Consider the following 21,355-nt stretch of genomic DNA (forward strand, 5'->3'; position numbering starts at 1 on the left):
AACCAAGCAGTAGTAACCTTCAGCCACCGGTCTAAGTTGCCAGTCACTCTTCCTGGTGTAAGCAGTCTTCAGCCTTGTGTTCACTCTAAGTATTGTTTTCTGCTGTATCACCCTTCAAACTCTGCCATACATTTCATCAGGCTCCTGCAAGTACTGTTCCTAATTCATGTATCTGTCCTGTGAGGCCCATGAGGAAGCAGTAAGTAATATGGTATTCTGCCAGTATATCATACTTTAAATATTGTTCGCTTATATATAGGCTACCTCAATATTCTGAACATGCGTTTATAGAGGCAAGAAGAAATGTATTCAGTTTAACCTGACATATATGCACCCCCTTGACACTTTTCTTTTGCACAGACAAAAGGGGAATTATTTGAGTAAACAGCTTTGTTTATTTTGCAGCTGAACTTGCTATTGTTTTGCCGGTCCCTTAAATATTTGTACCTTTATGCCCAAAATAAAGGGGCATACTTTGTCGAAACTGGTTTAATGTTTATGCTCCTAAACTTGTTGTTGTTTTTATCACTCACATTGAAATATTTGCACCTTTATTCAAAAATAAAAGGGGCATTGTTTGACTGGATGGGTTTGATGTTTATGCTGCTAAATTGTTATTACTTTACCAGGCACTTTGAAATATTTATGCCTTCACGCACAAACAAAGGGGATTAGTCTGACAAAATAGGTTTGTTTTATGTATGCTGCTTTGCTGTCTGCTGTACTTGTTACTGTTTTGCTAGTCACTTTGAAATATTTGAGCCTTCAAAAAGGGAATTGTTCGTTTAAACTGGTTTGATTATTGAATGTGCTGTAGTTGTTGTTTATCAGTTGCTTCGAAATATATGTGCCTTTATGCACACACCAAACGGGGAATTGTTTGACTAACCTGGCTTCATTTTTGCATACTGCTGGACTTGTTTTTACCATGCACTTTGAAAGTATTTTCACCTTGATGCAAGAAGAAAGTTGGATTGTTTTGCAAAACATGCTTGATTTATGTATATTGCTGGACTGGTGATTGCTTTATTTTGCACTTTGAATGTATTTGCACTTTTTCTTTTCCTTTACCAACTACAGTTTGTAGAGATTGTCATTAGGTACTTGCTGATATGGTTTGTTTTTATTCTACATACAGTGTTAGTTATGGTCTTGCTTGCACTTGTCTGTAATACGTGTACCTTAAATCTTGTATTTAGCATTGTTTACACTACAGAAATGATAAATTAAAACAAACATCTGCATCAGTGTTCTGAAGCATCCAAACCGTTTTCTTCCTCAGCCTTGTTTGCCTGCCTGTTTTGCAGTGCTTACTAATAAAGACATGATTGAAATTGCTTCCTCAGCTCACATTATTATCATGCACAACCCTTGACAGTCGCTAGTGTGTAGCATGCAGATAATTCAAAAAGTCTATTTCTCTTGACTTTCGCAGGATACTGAGTTATAGCTTGTGTACTTCTCATGTATATTGTCAGTCGAGTTTTTATGTAATTGCAGGTTTGGGTTTCTCTTTCAAAGTTTCAAGGTATTGTCAATTCCTTATCAGACCCTTCATAGTTGTTCTTTGTTCTTCAGCCATAGGCAGTTCCTGAGACAATAGGATCAATCCTTGGCAGTGTTCTGATTGCTGCCTCAGTTAAATAATCTGCTTTTGACAGTATTGTTGCAAATGACATAGCTTGTATGTTGAGAGTGTTTCCCACTTTCTCACTAGAACTTACAGAAAGACAATATAGAGGCATTTCATGTAAATGTTGGAGGTTTCAAAGCAAAATATGCTAGATTTCTGGGTGGTAGGGCAAAGTGGTACATGGTGGGCCAGCCGCCGGGGGGGGGGGGGGCCTCCATGTGCTTTGCAGGGGGGCCCCCTCAAGTTTCGTTACGCCACTGGGTACAGCAGATGAGTATGAGACAGTCATGTTCATTTTACACACATTGGCTGGATGGTACCCTACAAGGCGTGCAAATGTGAAATATGGGGTTTAGTATGTGTGCATTCACATTGGCCTATGTGTTGATTGTGGCACTTGTGTATGGTAAATAGAGAGGTGTGCCCTCTGTGTGGCTCAAATGTCCACCCTTGTGACCTGGAGTGTCACGCATTTCTCAGGGCAGTCTTTGTTTTTCCGTGACATCCTTAACCGGATGTGCTGTGGCCATCTCATGAGGTTTTCATTGACATGTGTCCATTTTCATCTCAACTAGGAGGAGGCCTGATCTCATACGTCACTTGACACTGCTGGAGAACATGGAGGATGTTGCGATCATTCGCAAATTCCGCCTCGACAGACCGACCCTTTCACACCAACGTACAAAGTAATGGCAGCCCTCCATTTTTTTGCAACTGGTTACTTCCAGGAGACCATGGCCAGCGCTGCAGGGATGTCTCAACCCATGTTCAGCCTGGTGCTGAGCGATGTACTTGCAGCGATGATGATCTATAAGGATAGATACATACATTTCCCCAGGGGAGCTGAGTTGGCCGTTGTGAAGGAAGACTTCTATCCCCTTGGGCACGTCCCTCATGTTGTTGGTGCCATCGATTGCACCCATGTTGGTCAGGTGCCACCACAGGCGAGTGAGCACATTTTTCGCAATCGAAAACATTATCACTCGATCAACATGCAGGTGGTGTGCCTGGCAGACATGACCATATTGCATGCGTGTGCCAGATTCCCCGGCTCGGCCCATGGCTCGTATATCCTGAGGAACAGCATTGTGCCCCGGATGATGGCAAATCTGCTTCCCGAGCGTGCTAGCATTGTGGGTGAGTATGTCTAGTGATATGGCGTGCTGTGTGTGTGACCTGCTGCCCTCTGCCTGTGCAACTTTGCAAGGTGTGTTTGTCATTCCTAGGTGACTCTATATATCCCAGCCATCTATGGCTGCTGGGCCCACTAAGTAATCCCAGGACCCCGGCTGACATCGGGTACAAGGAGGCCCAAGGCATTCACAAGGGGATTTCCATGCTCCTGGATGATGATGAGGAACCAAGGCCCCCGCCTGCCCAAGGACCTGAGTCCAGTGATGAGGACAGTGGAGAGGAGGAAGGAGTTGACATGCATCAACAGCTCATCACCCGCTACTTCACTTGAAGGTGGGTGACAAGGTACAACTTGTACATTGTCTGGTGGGATTGCTGTTGTCGTGAAGGGCTATGTGCAGATGGTACAGACAGGTACATGTAAAGTCACCTGTGTGTGGAAATGTGGCAGTGACATTTCACCTGTGAACGTATACGGGACTCTGTTTGTTGACACTTGTTGCACATTGTGTTGTCTGCCTGTTGACTTATGTAGATGGTTGGTGTAGTGTAATGTCTGTGATGCTACACTCAAACCAGTGATTGTTGTTCTGTTGTGTCTCCCTAGGTGCCTCAAAATTACCCAGGACTACATACTGTGCATCTTTTGGATACAGTATGGACATTTTGAACACTGTAAATTTTGCACTGAAGACAAAGCTGAGCCAATTGAAGTGTGGAAGATATTTTATTTACAAAGTTGACATGTGAGGGGTGAAGGCAGATTTACATGAAGGTGGTGATGGAGCAGTGAGTTGACAGTCATGGTAAAGGAGATGTAAGTGTAGACACCACATGGATGTGGTGACCCAGTCCAACAGACAGGTGACACTCACAAGGCAGAGTGGGGAAGGACAGTCTAAACAGTCAATGCAGTGGAAAAGAGGGTTGCCATCAGATATGGCTCCGTGACTAGTGTTTGGCTGGTGCTTTGCCTCCAGAGACTCCCAGGCTCTTCTTTGGACTCCCCCTTGCTCGCTTGGCTGGGGGGGGGCCCTGCTGCTGGGCCAGCAGCGTCCGAGGACTCACCCCTCTCTGTGGCCGCAGGGGAGGATGGTGCACTGTCATCTTGCAGCACAACAGAGGGGGGCGGGGGTGTTGTTTTGGGCGCAGGCCTGTCCCTCAGTAACGCCACTTGCTGGCCCATGAGGTCCACCATTTGTCCAAGGCGGGTGTCGATGGATCTCATCAGCAGGATGAGCTCGCATAATAGTTTGTCAGACCGGCCACTTTGTCCCTGGACCTGTTTGTAGGCCCCGATGACTCTGGTGAAGTGGTCCAGCGATGGTGTGCTGAGCTCCCGAGGTCTGGGGGTGACCCTGGCCATCCCACCTGCACTGCTGCCACGGACCTGTTGCCTCGCCACTGTGGGTCCATGCACACTCTCCCAGCCGTCCACAGTTGTTGGTGTGGGCTGGTCATCCCCTGGGACAGGGAGGGTGCTGCAAGTGGCACTGGTGGTGGTGGTGGTGGTGGTGGCGGCGGTGGAGGCACAGGCCGTAACTGCAGGGGTCTGCTGTGCAGTTGTTGTTGCAGCAGACGTGGTGGTGGGGAGGATGGGGTCCTGGGACCTGTTGCTCCCTGGCACACCAGATGGGCCAGCCTGGAGCTCAACATCCAGGGAATCCTGGAAGTCTACACCCTAGAGTCCATGTACCGGGGGTGGAGACTGGCTCTGCTGGTCGTTGTTGTTGTCCTCAGCAGTGAGTTCTTGGTCACCTGTGGATTAGATGGGGAATGGTCAGTGTTGTGCATTGTGCAAGAATTCTGTTAGCTGTGTGTCATCTACTGTCTGTACACTACACAATTGACTGATCTTCACTATTTTTTGTAAGTGCAATACTGTACCTCATTACATGATGCAGAGGTACATAAATTACTCGTACATGTCAGGTATTGATGCATTGTATGCAATTGGTGCTGTGTGTAGTGATGCAGGTCTCCCCCCCACAAACAGCCAGCCCAGGCAAGATGGCTACCTACCTGTAAGGTGAGGGTGGACAATGCAATGGCTTCCAGGTGCTCCTGGGTGGGAGGGAGTGCTCCATTCTGCTGGGGTGTGGGAAAGGGGGCATGGTGGGAGTGGGAGTACAGGCCTCCCTCCCACATACAGCCCTCTCCAGCAAAATGGCTACCTACCTGTTAGTTTGTTTGGTGGACAATGCAATGGCTTCCAGGGGCTCCTGGGTGGGAGGGAGTGCTCCATGCTGCTGGGGTGTGAGACAGGGGGCATGGTGGGAGTAGGAGTACAGGCCTCCCTCCCACATACAGGCTTCCCCAGCAAGATGGCTACCTACCTATAAGGTGAGGGTGGACAAAGCAATGGCTTCCAGGTGCTCCTGGGTGGAAGGGAGTGCTCCATGCTGCTGGGGTGTGGGACAGGGGGCATGGTGGGAGTAGGAGTACAGGCCTCCCTCCCACATACAGGCCCTCCCCAGCAAAATGGCTACCTACCTGTTAGTTTGTTTCATGGACAAGGAAATGGCTTCCAGGGACTCCTTGGTGGGAGGGAGTGCGCCATTCTGCAGGGGTGTGGGACGGGGGCATGGTGGGAGTAGGAGTACAGGCCTCCCTCCCACATACAGGCCTCCCCAGCAAAATGGCTACCTACCTGTAAGGTGAGTACAGGCCTCCCTCCCACATACAGGCCTCCCTGGAAAGATGGCTACCTACCTGTAAGGTGAGGGTGGACAATGCAATGGCTTCCAGGGGCTCCTGGGTGGGAGGGAGTGCTCCATGCTGCTGGGATGTGGGACAGGGGGCATGGTGGGAGTAGGAGCACGGGCCTTCCTCCCACATAGAGCCCTCCCCAACAAGGTGGCTACCTACCTGTAAGGTGAGGATAGACAATGCAATGGCTTCCAGGGGCTCCTGGGTGGGAGGGAGTGCTCCATGCTGCTGGGGTGTGGGACAAGGGGCATGGTGGGAGTGGTAGTGCACGCTGACTGTGCTCATGCTCCCATGGTTATATTGCAAGCTATGTTTAGGGTACATGGGAGTGGGTGTCTGTTGGATCTGTGAGACAGGTTTTTGTGGGTGTGTGGTGCAGATGGATGTAATTTGTCTGGTGTGGTGTGTGTTTTTGGATGTGCAAGACAGTACATATCAGTGTATTGGTTAACATTTGTTTGTACTTACCAGCTTCCACTCACCCGGATACTCCTGTGAGACTCTCAGGATGCAGTATGGCAAGCATCTTCTCCTCCCATGGTGTGAATGTTTTCTGTGCGATGGGAGGGCCACCGCCAGTCCTGTCAGCCAGCTCCTGGTTCTTGCTCCTCCTCTCTTTGACAACCCTCTTGAGATCATGCCACAACTTCATTATCACCTTCTTGGATCGCGGGGCGTTCCCTACTGCATCGATCCTTTGTACTATCCTTTCCCACATTTGGGTCCTTGTGGCTAATGGTGTCTGTTGGACCAGGCTACCAAACAGTTGTGGTTCCACTCTGACTATCTCATTGACCATGACTGTCAACTCACTCTCTGTGAATTTGGGCATTTTCTGTGATGCCATGGTGTGTGGTGTTTGAAGTGTTTGTGGGTGCAGGGGTGTGGGTGGTGGGTGTGGTGTTTTTGTGTGAGGTGTGTTAGGTTGTGGGGGATTGTTGGTGCTGGTGTGATATTGGTGGTGGGTGTGCTGTATTCTCGTGACTCTCCTGTCAGGTCTGGTGTGTGCCCTTCTCTTCTGGAGTGTTGCAAAGGATTGTGGTCAGTGAAGGGGCTGGTTTTATACTCAGCTGTGTGGGTGTGTCCAAATGGGGTTTTGCTGTCAGGTGTGTTAAGGGAGTTGTCCTGGTAATTGTATGTTTTTGTTTGGTATTTATTTATTTCATTTGTATGTGTTTTGTGTATTTGGGTGGCATGGCTACTTTTTTGTGTGCAATGTTTGCCTTTGTTGTGGTGTTTTTGCATCATCCGCCATGTTTTGTGAGGATCGTCCGCTGCGGCAGCCATGCTGCAGCTCTTTCGCTGTCTCTCACATTCACTCCTGTGTGCGACCGCGGCGGTCGGAAACAGTGGATCGTACCGCGGGACCATCGGGGATATACTAATTTCCCATGCGGTGTCTCCGCTTTGCTTGCGGCGGGTTATAGCTTTTCCTCTGCGTTTCTGACCGCCGAGGTCGGTTTTTGGACGTCACCGCACGCGTAGGGCGGTTTTTGTTAGCCCGCTACCGCTACCGGTCTTTTTTGGCGGTTGTTCCTAATTTGTCCCGGCAGGTCCCGGCGGGCGGTTGTTTCCCGCCTCCATGGCGGACAGGGTGTTTTTCCGACCGCCATCCTAATGGGGCCCATAGTATGCCGCTACCATCGCTTTTTTCCACACACGGTTTTAGCTCAAACATGCTTTTCCAATGCATACCATTTTCACGCATTGTTTTTTTTTTTTTTTTATTTATTTGTGGAGGAGACCTCCCCACCCCCATCTTCCCGTAATTATGTGTTAAAGCATACAGATTTGTGGGGGGGAGATTCCCCACACCCCCCAACTTCCCCTAATAATGTGGTCAAAGCATGTAGTGTAATAACTTGTTTGGGGTAAAAAACATGTGTTGTAAAAAAAAAAAGCGTGGTTAAATCCCTTTCAAATAAAAACCTCTTTGAAAGAGATGCTTTCCATTACATAAGTAAAGAGTGAGTACCAAAGAAGCAAGTTCATAACTGTGACTAGGTAGCAATATAAAACAAGCATTTACAACGCAGATAAAGATTAAGGGGCCGATTATGATCGCGGATAATCAGCATCCTTCGGGCCGGCGGAAGCCACCGTCGGCCCGGAGTATGCGGATTAACCGCTGCGGACTGGAAAAAGACCCCTCGTCAGATTAGGATGGCTGGGGGATCTTTTTTCCGCCCGCTGCTTTTCCGCCGCGGTCGCCTTCCGACCGCGGCGGAAAAGCTCTAACATGGCTGGCGGTGTCTATCAGACACCGCCAGGCATATTAGGATGGCGGCTGTCCTATGCCTTTCCACGGCGGAAAAGGCATACGGTCTTTTCTTTGGGGCCTGTCAGTGGTGAAGGGGGGGGTGCACATGGGGGGTACCTATGGTACCCCCCTGCCTTTGCGTGCACAAGGCGGCAGGCACCACGCGGTGCCTGCCGCTTCCTGCATGCAGAGGTCAACATGCACTGTTTAACATTGCGGCGGGTGCAGCTTCAAGCAGCACCCACCGCAATGTTAAACATACAGGATGAGACCGCCAGGGTGGCGGTCACATCCTAATTTGCACGGAGGGACCGCCGCTGCCCCTGCGGACGGTTCCTCCAGCTCTGGGGTGGCGGACGGACGCAGGTCCGTCCACCATCCTAATAGGGCCCTAAGTATGCCTTTACCAAGACTTTTTTAGCCTGAATGAAGAAGAAGGATAGAGACTGAAAACCAAAACAATAAAGCAAATCACCCAATAGGTCAACACAGAACAGCTTTTAAAAATAGAAAATCACTTATTGTACCATTTTTTTTATATTTACAGAAATCTAATCCTTAACAAAAACTACATTTCCTTCAATCAAACCAAGCAGCGGCCTATAGGAATCTTCAGAAAACAATTCAACAGATTTACGCAGTAAGTATCTGTAAAACTCTATAAAACTACAGAGACTGTCATCAAAGATACATTGAAGAGAAATAGGCAAGAACTGAGTTTTAAAAACATAGTATGCCACTACCATGTTTTTTTTTAACCAAGCACGATTTATCTCAAAGATGCTTTTCCAACGCATACCATTACCACGCATTTTTCTTATTTTTAAAAAAGCCAATGTACTTGTGGGTGGAGACCCCCCCACACCTCACATCTTCCCGTAATTATATGTTAAAGCATAAAAAATGTGTGAGTGGGGGACCCCCTGGAACACCCCATTTTCCCTTAAATAAGTGGTAAAAACACGCATTATAAAAACATGTTTGAGATAAAAAAATGCGTTGTAAAAATAATGTGGTAAAATCATAACGAGGAAGAAAGCTGTTTCACACACAAGGAACAAAGAAAATTACAAAACAAGCAAGTGCATAACAGTGACTGTGTTCCAATATATTTTTCCAAAACTTTTAATAGTACTTACCTTTCAGCAATTATATATATATTTTTTCAAACAGATAAATCAACAATGTCCTGCAGCAAGCAAGCAACATATGTCAAATCTTGGACAGGAAATAACCTTCTAAAATATGGTGGGTACCTCTATTGTAAAGATAAATCTGTTGAACCCAGATGTCATTGGAGGTGTGTGCAACATTTCTCGTCCCTTTGCACAAGCAGAGCGGTTACTCTGGAAGAAACACGTGGTTAGAGCATAACCACTCTGCCTCTGCAATGGAAATAGAAGTACGGGAGCATGTCCAACAAATTGAACTTCTAGCACACAACTCCAATGAAAACTATGGTTCAATACTGAGGGAAGTGGCTCAGAACATACCTTTGCATGTTGCTGGTAGCATACCCTCCATCCCCAAGAATGGTTCAAAGGGAAAAGTGACAACTAATCCCCACCACATAACACCCCCAACTTTGTAGACATTAACATCCCTAATGATTTATTGCTAACTTTCTCTAATGAAAACTTTCTTTTGTATGATAATGGAGACGTTCTTAAAAGAATTTTATTTTTAGCACTAACCATAACCTTATAGCCCTTGAGAACAGTCCAGTTTGGATGATGGATGGTACTTTCAAATCAACACCCTATCCATTTTGTCAAATTTACACTGTTCATGCTAATACAAATAACACAACAGTCCCTTTAGTGTATGCTTTGCTGCCTGACAAACAATCTGCTACGTACACTGAATTTTTGTCAGTAATAAAAAGCAAAACCATGAATAAAAGTCCTCCAAAAGTAATTATTGATTTTGAATTTGCAATGATTACTACAATTACAAAATTATACCCAGAAATGCAGATCCGAGGATGTTTCTTTCACTTTTTGCAGGCTTATTGACGTAAGATTCAGAAATCTTCCTTGGTTGAGGACTATTTAGCAAGCAGCAAACTACAATTTGAATTATGAAAACTAACTATGTTGTGTTTTGTACCACCTGAGAGTGTAGATGAGTACTACACTGCAATTACCAAATCTGATTTTTTTTCCTAAAATGAAGAAAAATTGGCACCAATACTAAATTACTTTGAGGATACGTGGATTGGCCATCTAAGCAGGTCGGGCCTCAGGAGGAAACCCAAGTATCCTATTGAATGGTGGAACTGCTATTCAACCTGCTTGGAAACTACCCAGACGGGGAATACAGAGCTTTTTAAAGAACGCCTTTTGAAGACTCTGCTGGGTGACACGGCCTTCTCCGAGATGTTTGTGGTAGAGAGGGCTCATAGATCCCTGGGCCCGAGACCAAAGCCAGGAGCGCCACCTCAACCTATAATCGCACAATTGCTGAACTACAGGGATAGGGACAAGGCGCTCAGACTGGTCAGGGAGAAACAGCCGCTACAGTATGAGGGGTCGACGATTTCTCTATTCCCGGACTTCACGGCCAGGGTTCAAGAGGCGAGAAGACAGTTTGTCCCAATGAAGCGGCAACTCCACGATATGGGAGCTGACTACGCGATGTTCGTATCCTGCGAAGTTGTGCGTCAATCGTCAGGGGCGCTCCTTGATCTTTACTGACTCTAAAGCACTACAGAAGGCCCTTAAGGAATGGCTGTTGGAACAGTGGTCCACTCCTGAAAGGGAGCTCCTAGATGAGGCTACGGGAGGCACCTTGGACAAACAGGACTAGGCCTGAGGCCAGACCACTAACGGCTAAGTACTGGGTGTGACAATTATTGGTCTGAGCGTGCTTGAGTTGCGCCCGGGTGTTGGGTACCTTCCCTCCCCTGGGGCCTATTTTCCATCATTTGTACAGACTCGCTAGGTGCAGACACGGGTGGGGCTTGGTAGAGGGAGGAGAGAGGGACTGACGATGGCAGTCATCAGCTGATGAAGTTGGTGTATTTGGGGCAACTCTGTATTGAGAAGGGACATGCTAAGAGCACGACTGCAGATGGGACTGATATGAGGTGATGAGGTAGTGTAATACCACAGCTAGCCCAGTGAAAAAATGGCAGTTTATATGTTTGGATACGAAGCCCTCTGCATCAGATAGCTGTGAACCACAAGGATAGCTCTTGGGGTCTAAGTGTTGAGGGGATGGTACTGGGGGAGAGGCGAGGGATTCTACAAAGTTGGCTGCTGGGATTTGTTCGGGCAAGCATAGAGCTGCGACACTACATTAACGTGGCGCGGCACACTTTCTATACCTGTTTGGTGGGGCAGGGAGGTGGCTCCTTATATGCATCAGAGCAGAGACTTTAATAACTGCGTGCTACCTCCTCCCTCGAGTGTATCACACTAGTGAAATGGTAGTGATGTTTATGGGCTGTGGGGGAGGGAGGCGTGGTTGTTGTTTGGGAGGGGTGGTTTCCGCAGCCAAGTTGGGGTAGGGCAGGGGTGGGAGGGTTTTGTATGGTAAGTTCCTTTTGAGCAGACATGGGAGGGCTTGGGGGACAGGGGGAAGTGACTCCGTGTCATGAAGGAGGGATTGTTTATTTGATGGCTCTTGAAGTTTACTTAGGCATTGGAGCACTAACTGGGCATGGCGCACACCAGACACCTACATTTGTGACATTACACCATGACGCAGACGATCACAGCTGACCCTCTGATGGCCCCTCCTGAGCGGTCCCCAGACTCGTTGGTTCTGTTGACATGGAATGTACGGGGTCTTAACGACCACAGGAAGACCCGGAAGGTTCTTCATTACCTCACTAGGCACCAAGTGGACGTTGCTCTCCTACAGGAGACGCATCTACGCCCGAACAGCCCAATATTATGCACTAGGGGTCTCTTGGGCAATATACACATGGCAGGATTTACCTCACATGCTAGGGGAGTGCTGACGTGGGTGAACCCGAGGGCATCACTGACACTGACACCTCTGGAAACGGATGGGGAGGGGCGCTACACTATATCCAAATGTTGTGGTAAAGGTCTGGAGATATGCATAGTTAGTATTTATGGCCCTAACTTTGATCACCCTGCTTTCTACACGTCATTGGTGAACATGGCCCAGTTGCATGCCCAGGGATTTCTGCTTTGTGGGGGAGATGTCAATTTGACCAGGTACCCTGAGATTGATAGGTCGGATGGCCCAGAAAGACGCCCTTCGGCCTCGGCCAGAGTATTGGAGTCGTCTATGATGAGACTAGACCTGTGCGATGTGTGGAGACAGAGACACCCTACACAGGGAGGCTATACACATTATTCCACCCCGCATGATATCCACACTCACAGAGGATCGACTACTGGCTGGCCTCCACTCGTTTGGTACAGCAAGTACGTGCATGTGTGACATTACCCCGCACATACTCGGACCACTCGCCGCTTTTATTGACTAGAAATTTGCCTAAGCAGCGTGTCCCCCCGTTTATGTGGCGCTTCCCCCCTACTCATTGCTAGATGACGCATTTAAGGAGGAAATAGCCACAGCTATAGAGTTGTTTTTTTAGACGAACATAGGCTCGGTCGATTCATATCAGACAGTATGGGAAGCCTTTAATGCATATATTAGAGGGATCACTATCTCTAAACATGCAGGGGTGCTAAAATCGATATGTGGCCGACTAAAGAGACTGGAGTCAAGGATAGCGATGCTGGAGGCCCGGAGGTTGACAGACTGGAATGAACTGCTAGCACAGGAGCTGACCCAGACGTTACGTGAATTCTATGACAAAGCTGATGCCGAAATTAAACATCTTGGTAAATATGCCACGGCCAGAACTTATGGTGAGGGGGAACGACCGGGATCAGTACTGGCGCAGTTGGCTCGCCAACGCCGGAACAGAACTGTGGTTCCAGACATGAGAGCAGCACCGACAGGTCACCCCCTCTCCGAGGCTCAGGTAGCTGAGAAATTCCGGTGGTATTACGCTGCTCTGTATGCCTCCAGAGGTCCTGCCCCGGAGGAACGCATTCTGGACTATTTGACTCACATAGAGCTCCCGTGGCTAACAAACTTACACCGGGAATTTTTGGCTAGACCGATTGAACAAGAAGAAGTTGTTTTGGCACTGTCGGGCATGAGGGCAAACAGCGCCCCGGGAAGTGACGGTCTGACCGTTGCCTTTTATAAGGCCTTCATTGACCTGTTGATCCCACAGTTACTCGCGCTCTTTGAAGATATCTGTTCCTCGGGAGAGATGCCACCGACCATGCGGGAGGCTATATTGGTAGCTATTCTTAAACCTGGGAAACCAGCAGGGGATTGTGCCTCATACAGGCCGTTATCATTGCTAAATGTTGATGCAAAGATACTTACGAAACTTATAGCCAATCGTCTTAGCCCTTTGGTTTCCACTCTCATTGCTCCAGAGCAGGCAGGTTTTGTGCCCAGTTGCAATCTCACCTATAATCTCAGGACGGTATTCGCGGCCATGCAGCACACGCGCCCTGATGTCCCGGAGATAGCTGTATTCCTCGACATGGAAAAGGCCTTTGACTCTGTTGAATGGCCTTTTCTACGACACGTCCTGGACCAGATGGGTGTTGGGACACTCTTTCTCCAACTCCTGGCAACGTTATACTCTGCCCCCAAAGCTCGTATCCGCATTGGATCGCTGGTCACTGAACCAATATCCATATGCAGGGGCACGAGACAGGGCTGCCCCCTGTCTCCGATGCTGTATGCCCTGATGGCGGAACCGTTAGCCTGTGCCTTGTGAGAATACCATGGACACAGAGGAGTGCGTTTCCCGAATTATCATCTCATCGTATCTACATATGCTGACGACACTCTCCTGTATGTTAGGGACTCGGGGTCCACCTCTCTCCAGTTTTGCGTGAGGTGGTATTATACAGCTCCCTATCAGGTATTAATGTCAATTGGAATAAATCAATAATGTTCCCTCTCACACAGGCTACACCACGTGTTGACCCGGAGTATCCATTGCAATGAACCGAAGATGCGGTGCGCTACTTGGGGATCCAGTTGCATACGGACTCTGAAGTTGTGTTGAGAGAGAACTATGGTGTAGCAATCTCTAGATTGGAAGACGACATTGAAAAGTGGATTGCCCTATCATTGTCCTTGCTGGGGAGAGTTTCCCTGATGAAAATGATCATACTGCCACGGTTCCTCTTTTTATTTATTAATATTCCCATGGTACTGTCTAAAACTTTCTTTAAGCAATTGACCTCACTTTTGATTCGGCTAGCATGGGCAGGCAAACAGCCCAGGGTGGCCTGGAAAGTACTGACTCGCCCGTACGCAGCGGGAGGACTGGGTGCCCCTGACACGGAGCTCTATTTTAGGGCGGCGCAGTGCGCACAAGCATATCGATGGATCCATGGTTCAGCCGAGATCCCGCATATCCGTATTGAAACTATAGTTGCTGACCCAACTCCCCTACCTGCCCTTCTGTTTTCTCCCCGTGATCGTACCACATGAATAATGGATTCCTTTAATTCCGTCACTCACGGGTGGCATCATATGCTTGACATACAGGCTGGCAGCTTACTATACGCGCCGTCAGTACCTATTCACTGGTGTTCCTGGCTTACCCCTTGGAAGGACAAGGGGGTGATAGCGGCGCTGACATCGCTGGGAATACATACCATAGGGGACCTCTTTGAGGGTGGTGCTGCCAGATCCTGGGATCAGGTGGCGACAACAGGGGAGCCTTTTTCGTTGATGTTGCGATTTCAGTTTCACAGGGCGCGACATGCCCTTAGGAGCCTCCTGGGGGAGGATTTGATGGAACCACCAGAGGTTGAGGCATTAAACTACATAATACAGGCTAAGTCCCCCGTTAAGCTAGTGTCCAGGCTATACTGTATGGCGCTATCTGAAAGTCAAGCTGACTACTCTAAGCCTCGTCTGGAATGGCAGAGGGATCTGAACGTGGAAATGACAGACGAAAAGTGGCTGTATTGCTGCTCGAGCAGCAAATGTGTATCATTAAATGGGCGCCATAGGCTGATCCACTTAAAATTTCTTAATAGGGTTTACTATACCCCTGAAAGACTTCACCGATATGGATTACGTGAGAACCCACACTGCGAACGGTGCGGAGTGCTTGTTGCAGATTTCCTATATGTTGCGGGGAGCTGCCCGGGGATTGCTCACTTTTGGAACAAGGTGTATGCCGAGGTGAACCGGGTCACAGACCTCGGGTTGACCCCAGATCCGCTCCTAGCTATACTAGGATATTCTAAGCCTATCCATAAGAATCTCAGAAGACTGGTGGATATGTCCTTCTTCTTAGCCAGGAGATGTGTTGCTCTCTCCTGGATGCGGGGCCCCACGCCCACCCTAGTGCAATGAGATAAGGAAATGTTCTACTGCAGCACGCAGACAGAATTGTACAGCGAATTGATGCCCACCCGCAACAGGCCCAAAAACCTTTGGGCCCTATACCTGAGTTCGAGACAAACAAGGGACGTAACTGATGTGGTAAACGCAGCCACACCTGTTGGGTTGAATACTCACGGACTGACACACAATGAGTCTGAGGATGGGGATTATGGCCCCTTTTACGCACCTCCTTGGGAAGACCGTACGCTGGGGACACAGGGACGGACCTTAGAGATGGGCCACTGCTATTGCAAAGAAATGGGTGACATCAGGGCATTGATGGATCGCAGACAATCATAACAGATTACATAACTGCTTTGTATTGATGAACCTATATGTCCCGGAGGGGTTGCCGTTCAGATGTCATATTGCATTGTCTGACTGATTTATATTCTGGTTGCATGTGCCTATGCCTGGTCTTGTGGACCACTTTATTGTTCTTGAGACTTGTTCTATTTATGAAATGCCAATAAACAAATTTAAAAAAACTATTTTTTAAAAAAAATATTATGTTTTTTTAAAGAAATATATATAATAAAAAAAATAAAAAATGTAATACCTGATTAATAAAAATGTTACCTGAGTATTAAATTACTTCCCCACCCATTACCCCTATCATCCCTACATCCCGTCCCAAGAGGTAAGTATGTTTGAAATAAAAGACATTTTAAATTAAAAAATGTTTATGAAAGTTAATAATATATGTTTAATCTATTTTTTTTAAATAATTTCAGGTAATAAAATTATTATCTGAGTATTAAATTATTTCCCCACCTATTACTCCTAGATTCCTTACACCCTGTCCATAAAGGTAAGTATATAGTATAATAAAAAAAAGAATAAATATATAAATAATTATTTTTCTAACTCATAATAAATTAATGCTTGGATAATAAAAAATGTTACCCGGGTATTAAAATACTTCCCCACCCATTACCCCTATAATTCCTACATCCCGTTCCTAGAAATAGGACATTTCAAAAACAGCTATTTAAAAAAATACATATATATATATATATATATATTGATGTGACCAAGCTCCGTCTGCGGAGCGAAACGCGTCAGGGAGGGCACTCGCTCTGATACTAACAGAAAATAAAATTCTGCACTGCTGACACTTCACTGGTGTGATGGCGTTTTGATATTTGATCAAGTTCATCTGAGAAGAGGAGAGGAGGTCTGCGCCGGTTCATGACCGCAACGAGAGGCGGTCGGGATTCTTTTTAAATATATATATATATATATATATATATATATATATATATATATATATATATATATATATATATATATATATATTTTGCACAAATCCTCTTAAAAAAGAAGAACGAGTCGGCACTCACGGAGTTACATCCCAATCCTCTTTATTTCCTTGTGATCACAGCCAGCATAGCAAAAATCAAACCAACGCGTTTCGCAACAAAAAGTCGCTTGTTCACGGTCGAAACCACAAAGTGTTTGGCCCACCTATATCGGGCGGACTCACCAGACATTTCCTGTATGTGATCTCACTTCCTGTTAACTTCACAGGAAGTTGGATGGGAATTGTAGTTTTTACAATTTGTTAAGGGTGAAAATAACATTTAATCGTTAATACACTTTAAATGGAGGTGTAAATGATAAACAGTGTAGATTGTTATTAAAACATATATCTACACGAGGGCTGTAATAATCCCCTGGTTTTTGGTATGGAATAACCCCCCGTATTAGTTAGCTAACATCGTGGTATATTCAAAGCTCGACATTATCGCCCTCCAGTGGGCGTATCATCCATTGCAACATTGTTATTAACATTTCATAAGTGGCATGATTAGGTACAAGTTTGTACTGCTAGTCCTTCCATTCAATCCAAATATGGAACATAGGAGGTGTTAGAGTTGAACAAAGATGATCCCCCTTCCCCAAACCCCCCCCCCTACTTTTCCCTTTTTCCCTATGAAATCGATATGGAATGATAGCTTTCTTAAGTGGTACCTTATCTAGGCATGATTTGCAACCATGTTTATTCATGATAATATGGCCCACTGGAGGGCATTAATTTATTTGGCCAAACACTTTGTGGTTTCGACCGTGAACAAGCGACTTTTTGTTGCGAAACGCGTTGGTTTGTTTTTTGCTATGCTGGCTGTGATCACAAGGAAATAAAGAGGATTGGGATGTAACTCCGTGAGTGCCGACTCGTTCTTCTTTTTTAAGAGGATTTGTGCAATTAATACAAGCGGGGCTCTGCTTGGGAGTCGTGCACCGATACTAGAGCGCCATTGGACTGGGCAACTGAGCCGGATTTGTTGATATATATATATATATATATATACAGCCAAAAACCTTCTCCAGTTTAAGAAAAGAAATCCGGGCCACTTGGAAATGCAAAGCGTATTTATTTAATGGCTTTCTCGACGCGTTTCGCAGGTGAAACCTGCTTTTTCACGAGACAGAAACCAAACACGAAGTGCTCATTATATACAGTCACATGTTGTTCTATTCACATACATGGAAGACAGACTTGTTGGTATATCTACGGGCTGAGTTCGCTACTTTCAGACCTCGTCAGGCAACAAAAGTAAAGGCTGCAAAAAACGTTAAAGTAACACGTAAGATGCAATTTAAATTAAACCAAACTGAAATTGTTTTCTAACCTGAAAATGGATAATTAACATTGCAGGGTACATATTCCCTGCAATGTTAATTATCCATTTTCAGGTTAGAAAACAATTTCAGTTTGGTTTAATTTAAATTGCATCTTACGTGTTACTTTAACGTTTTTTGCAGCCTTTACTTTTGTTGCCTGACGAGGTCTGAAAGTAGCGAACTCAGCCCGTAGATATACCAACAAGTCTGTCTTCCATGTATGTGAATAGAACAACATGTGACTGTATATAATGAGCACTTCGTGTTTGGTTTCTGTCTCGTGAAAAAGCAGGTTTCACCTGCGAAACGCGTCGAGAAAGCCATTAAATAAATACGCTTTGCATTTCCAAGTGGCCCGGATTTCTTTTCTTAAACTGGAGAAGGTTTTTGGCTGTATACACTGGGACTCGCTATCCCATCCGAGGCCCGCCTTTGAAAAGCGGCAGGGTTCTAAGCGACTCGTTTGGTTGGATATATATATATATATATATATATATATATATATACTACTATAATAAAGGAAGAACTTTCAGCCTTTGAGGCGGGTAAACTCGGGAACCACAGCGCCAATCCACACACCCGATACACCATTGGAATCGTCAGGGTGTGTAGATGGGTATAGGCTATATAAATAAAAAAAAAAACGTTATTTAAAAAATGTACAGTAAAAAAAAAGTAGTCCCTCCGAAGTAGCGCCGGCCGCGACGTGCGTGCTCACGTCAGGAGTGCGGGGAGGAGCGGCATCCAGGAGCGCGACGAGGAGCGGCGGACATGGCGCGGGGGAGGAGCGGTGACGTGGGGAGCAGCGGACAGGCCAGCGGCGGTGCGAGCAGCAGACAGGCGGGAGGAGCGGCGGCTCAGGTAAGGGGACCCATGTCGGGGCAGGCGGGGGTCGGGGCAGGCAGGGGACGGGCCGGGCGGGGGCCCGGGCTGCTGCACAATGTCGGGGCGGGCGGGGTCGGGGAAGCCTGTTGCACCCGGACAAGGTCGGGACGGGCTGCTAATATATATATATATATATATATATATATATATATATATATATATATATATGCAAAGGACTCCTTCCAGGAAAGAAGCAGAGGCCACAAAGGGGATGACAGGAACCACTTTATTCGAAGCTGTGACTCATACATGGCGGATGCATTTCGGCATTGTAGCCTTCTTCAGCGCCTAGAGTCTGTAAGCAGGGTGTGGGCGAAAGATGGTGGTTAAACAATGTCCTGCCGCACACCGATAGGATCGCATCCGACCCCGCCTCCGAAGTAACCAATCTACTGCACCTGAAGATCTGAGGCTACAGCGGAAACTGCAGGTCCCAGAATGCAGTTCTTCGTAAAGGTGAGTGATGCGGGGGGGGGAAATCAGATGCCTGTTGCGGCTGGGGTATGTCATCTATACATCCACATGTGTCCCGCATAAAGCTTCTTTCAAGGTGCCCCCTCAAGTCCCCTATACCGCAAAACCTCCGAAGTGTAGGAAGGAAAATGACGGGGGCTCGCCCGAGTTTTCCAGCTCGCCCAACGTGGTGCACGAATGCCTCCAGCACCGCTAAACTCCGTCCGTCCAACTTCGAGGGTGGACCTGGAAAATTTCAGTAGCCTGAAGAGACAAGATGCCGAAGCAGTTGCCAGCAAGTTCCAGGTCAGCTTGAGATGCGGGGGCCCCTGATGCGTGAAACTGGCAATCACGCTGAAAATGCAAAGGACTCCTTCCAGGAAAGAAGCAGAGGCCACAAAGGGGATGATAGGAACCACTTTATTCGAAGCTGTGACTCATACATGGCGGATGCATTTGAGCATTGTAGCCTTCTTCAGCGCCTAGAGTCTGTAAGCAGGGTGTGGGCGAAAGATGGTGGTTAAACAATGTCCTGCCGCACACCGATAGGATCGCATCCGACCCCGCCTCCGAAGTAACCAATCTACTGCACCTGAAGATCTGAGGCTACAGCGGAAACTGCAGGTCCCAGAATGCAGTTCTTCGTAAAGGTGAGTGATGCGGGGGGGAATCAGATGCCTGTTGCGGCTGGGGTATGTCATCTATACATTCACATGTGTCCCGCATAAAGCTTCTTTCAAGGTGCCCCCTCAAGTCCCCTATACCGCAAAACCTCCGAAGTGTAGGAAGGAAAATGACAGGGGCTCGCCCGAGTTTTCCAGCTCGCCCAACGTGGTGCACGAATGCCTCCAGCACCGCTAAACTCCGTCCGTCCAACTTCGAGGGTGGACCTGGAAAATTTCAGTAGCCTGAAGAGACAAGATACCGAAGCAGTTGCCAGCAAGTTCCAGGTCAGCTTGAGATGCGGGGGCCCCTGATGCGTGAAACTGGCAATCACGCTGAAAATGCAAAGGACTCCTTCCAGGAAAGAAGCAGAGGCCACAAAGGGGATGACAGGAACCACGTTATTCGAAGCTGTGACTCATACATGGCGGATGCATTTCGGCATTGTAGCCTTCTTCAGCGCCTAGAGTCTGTAAGCAGGGTGTGGGCGAAAGATGGTGGTTAAACAATGTCCTGCCGCACACCGATAGGATCGCATCCGACCCCGCCTCCGAAGTAACCAATCTACTGCACCTGAAGATCTGAGGCTACAGCGGAAACTGCAGGTCCCAGAATGCAGTTCTTTGTAAAGGTGAGTGATGCGGGGGGGGAATCAGATGCCTGTTGCGGCTGGGGTATGTCATCTATACATCCACATGTGTCCCGCATAAAGCTTCTTTCAAGGTGCCCCCTCAAGTCCCCTATACCGCAAAACCTCCGAAGTGTAGGAAGGAAAATGACGGGGGCTCGCCCGAGTTTTCCAGCTCGCCCAACGTGGTGCACGAATGCCTCCAGCACCGCTAAAGTCCGTCCGTCCAACTTCGAGGGTGGACCTGGAAAATTTCAGTAGCCTGAAGAGACAAGATGCCGAAGCAGTTGCCAGCAAGTTCCAGGTCAGCTTGAGATGCGGGGGCCCCTGATGCGTGAAACTGGCAATCACGCTGAAAATGCAAAGGACTCCTTCCAGGAAAGAAGCAGAGGCCACAAAGGGGATGACAGGAACCACTTTATTCGAAGCTGTGACTCATACATGGCGGATGCATTTCGGCATTGTAGCCTTCTTCAGCGCCTAGAGTCTGTAAGCAGGGTGTGGGCGAAAGATGGTGGTTAAACAATGTCCTGCCGCACACCGATAGGATCGCATCCGACCCCGCCTCCGAAGTAACCAATCTACTGCACCTGAAGATCTGAGGCTACAGCGGAAACTGCAGGTCCCAGAATGCAGTTCTTCGTAAAGGTGAGTGATGCGGGGGGAATCAGATGCCTGTTGCGGCTGGGGTATGTCATCTATACATCCACATGTGTCCCGCATAAAGCTTCTTTCAAGGTGCCCCCTCAAGTCCCCTATACCGCAAAACCTCCGAAGTGTAGGAAGGAAAATGACGGGGGCTCGCCCGAGTTTTCCAGCTCGCCCAACGTGGTGCACGAATGCCTCCAGCACCGCTAAACTCCGTCCGTCCAACTTCGAGGGTGGACCTGGAAAATTTCAGTAGCCTGAAGAGATAAGATGCCGAAGCAGTTGCCAGCAAGTT

The sequence above is a fragment of the Lissotriton helveticus genome, chromosome 9 (assembly GCF_964261635.1).
Source record: "Lissotriton helveticus chromosome 9, aLisHel1.1, whole genome shotgun sequence".
NCBI lineage: Eukaryota > Metazoa > Chordata > Amphibia > Caudata > Salamandridae > Lissotriton > Lissotriton helveticus.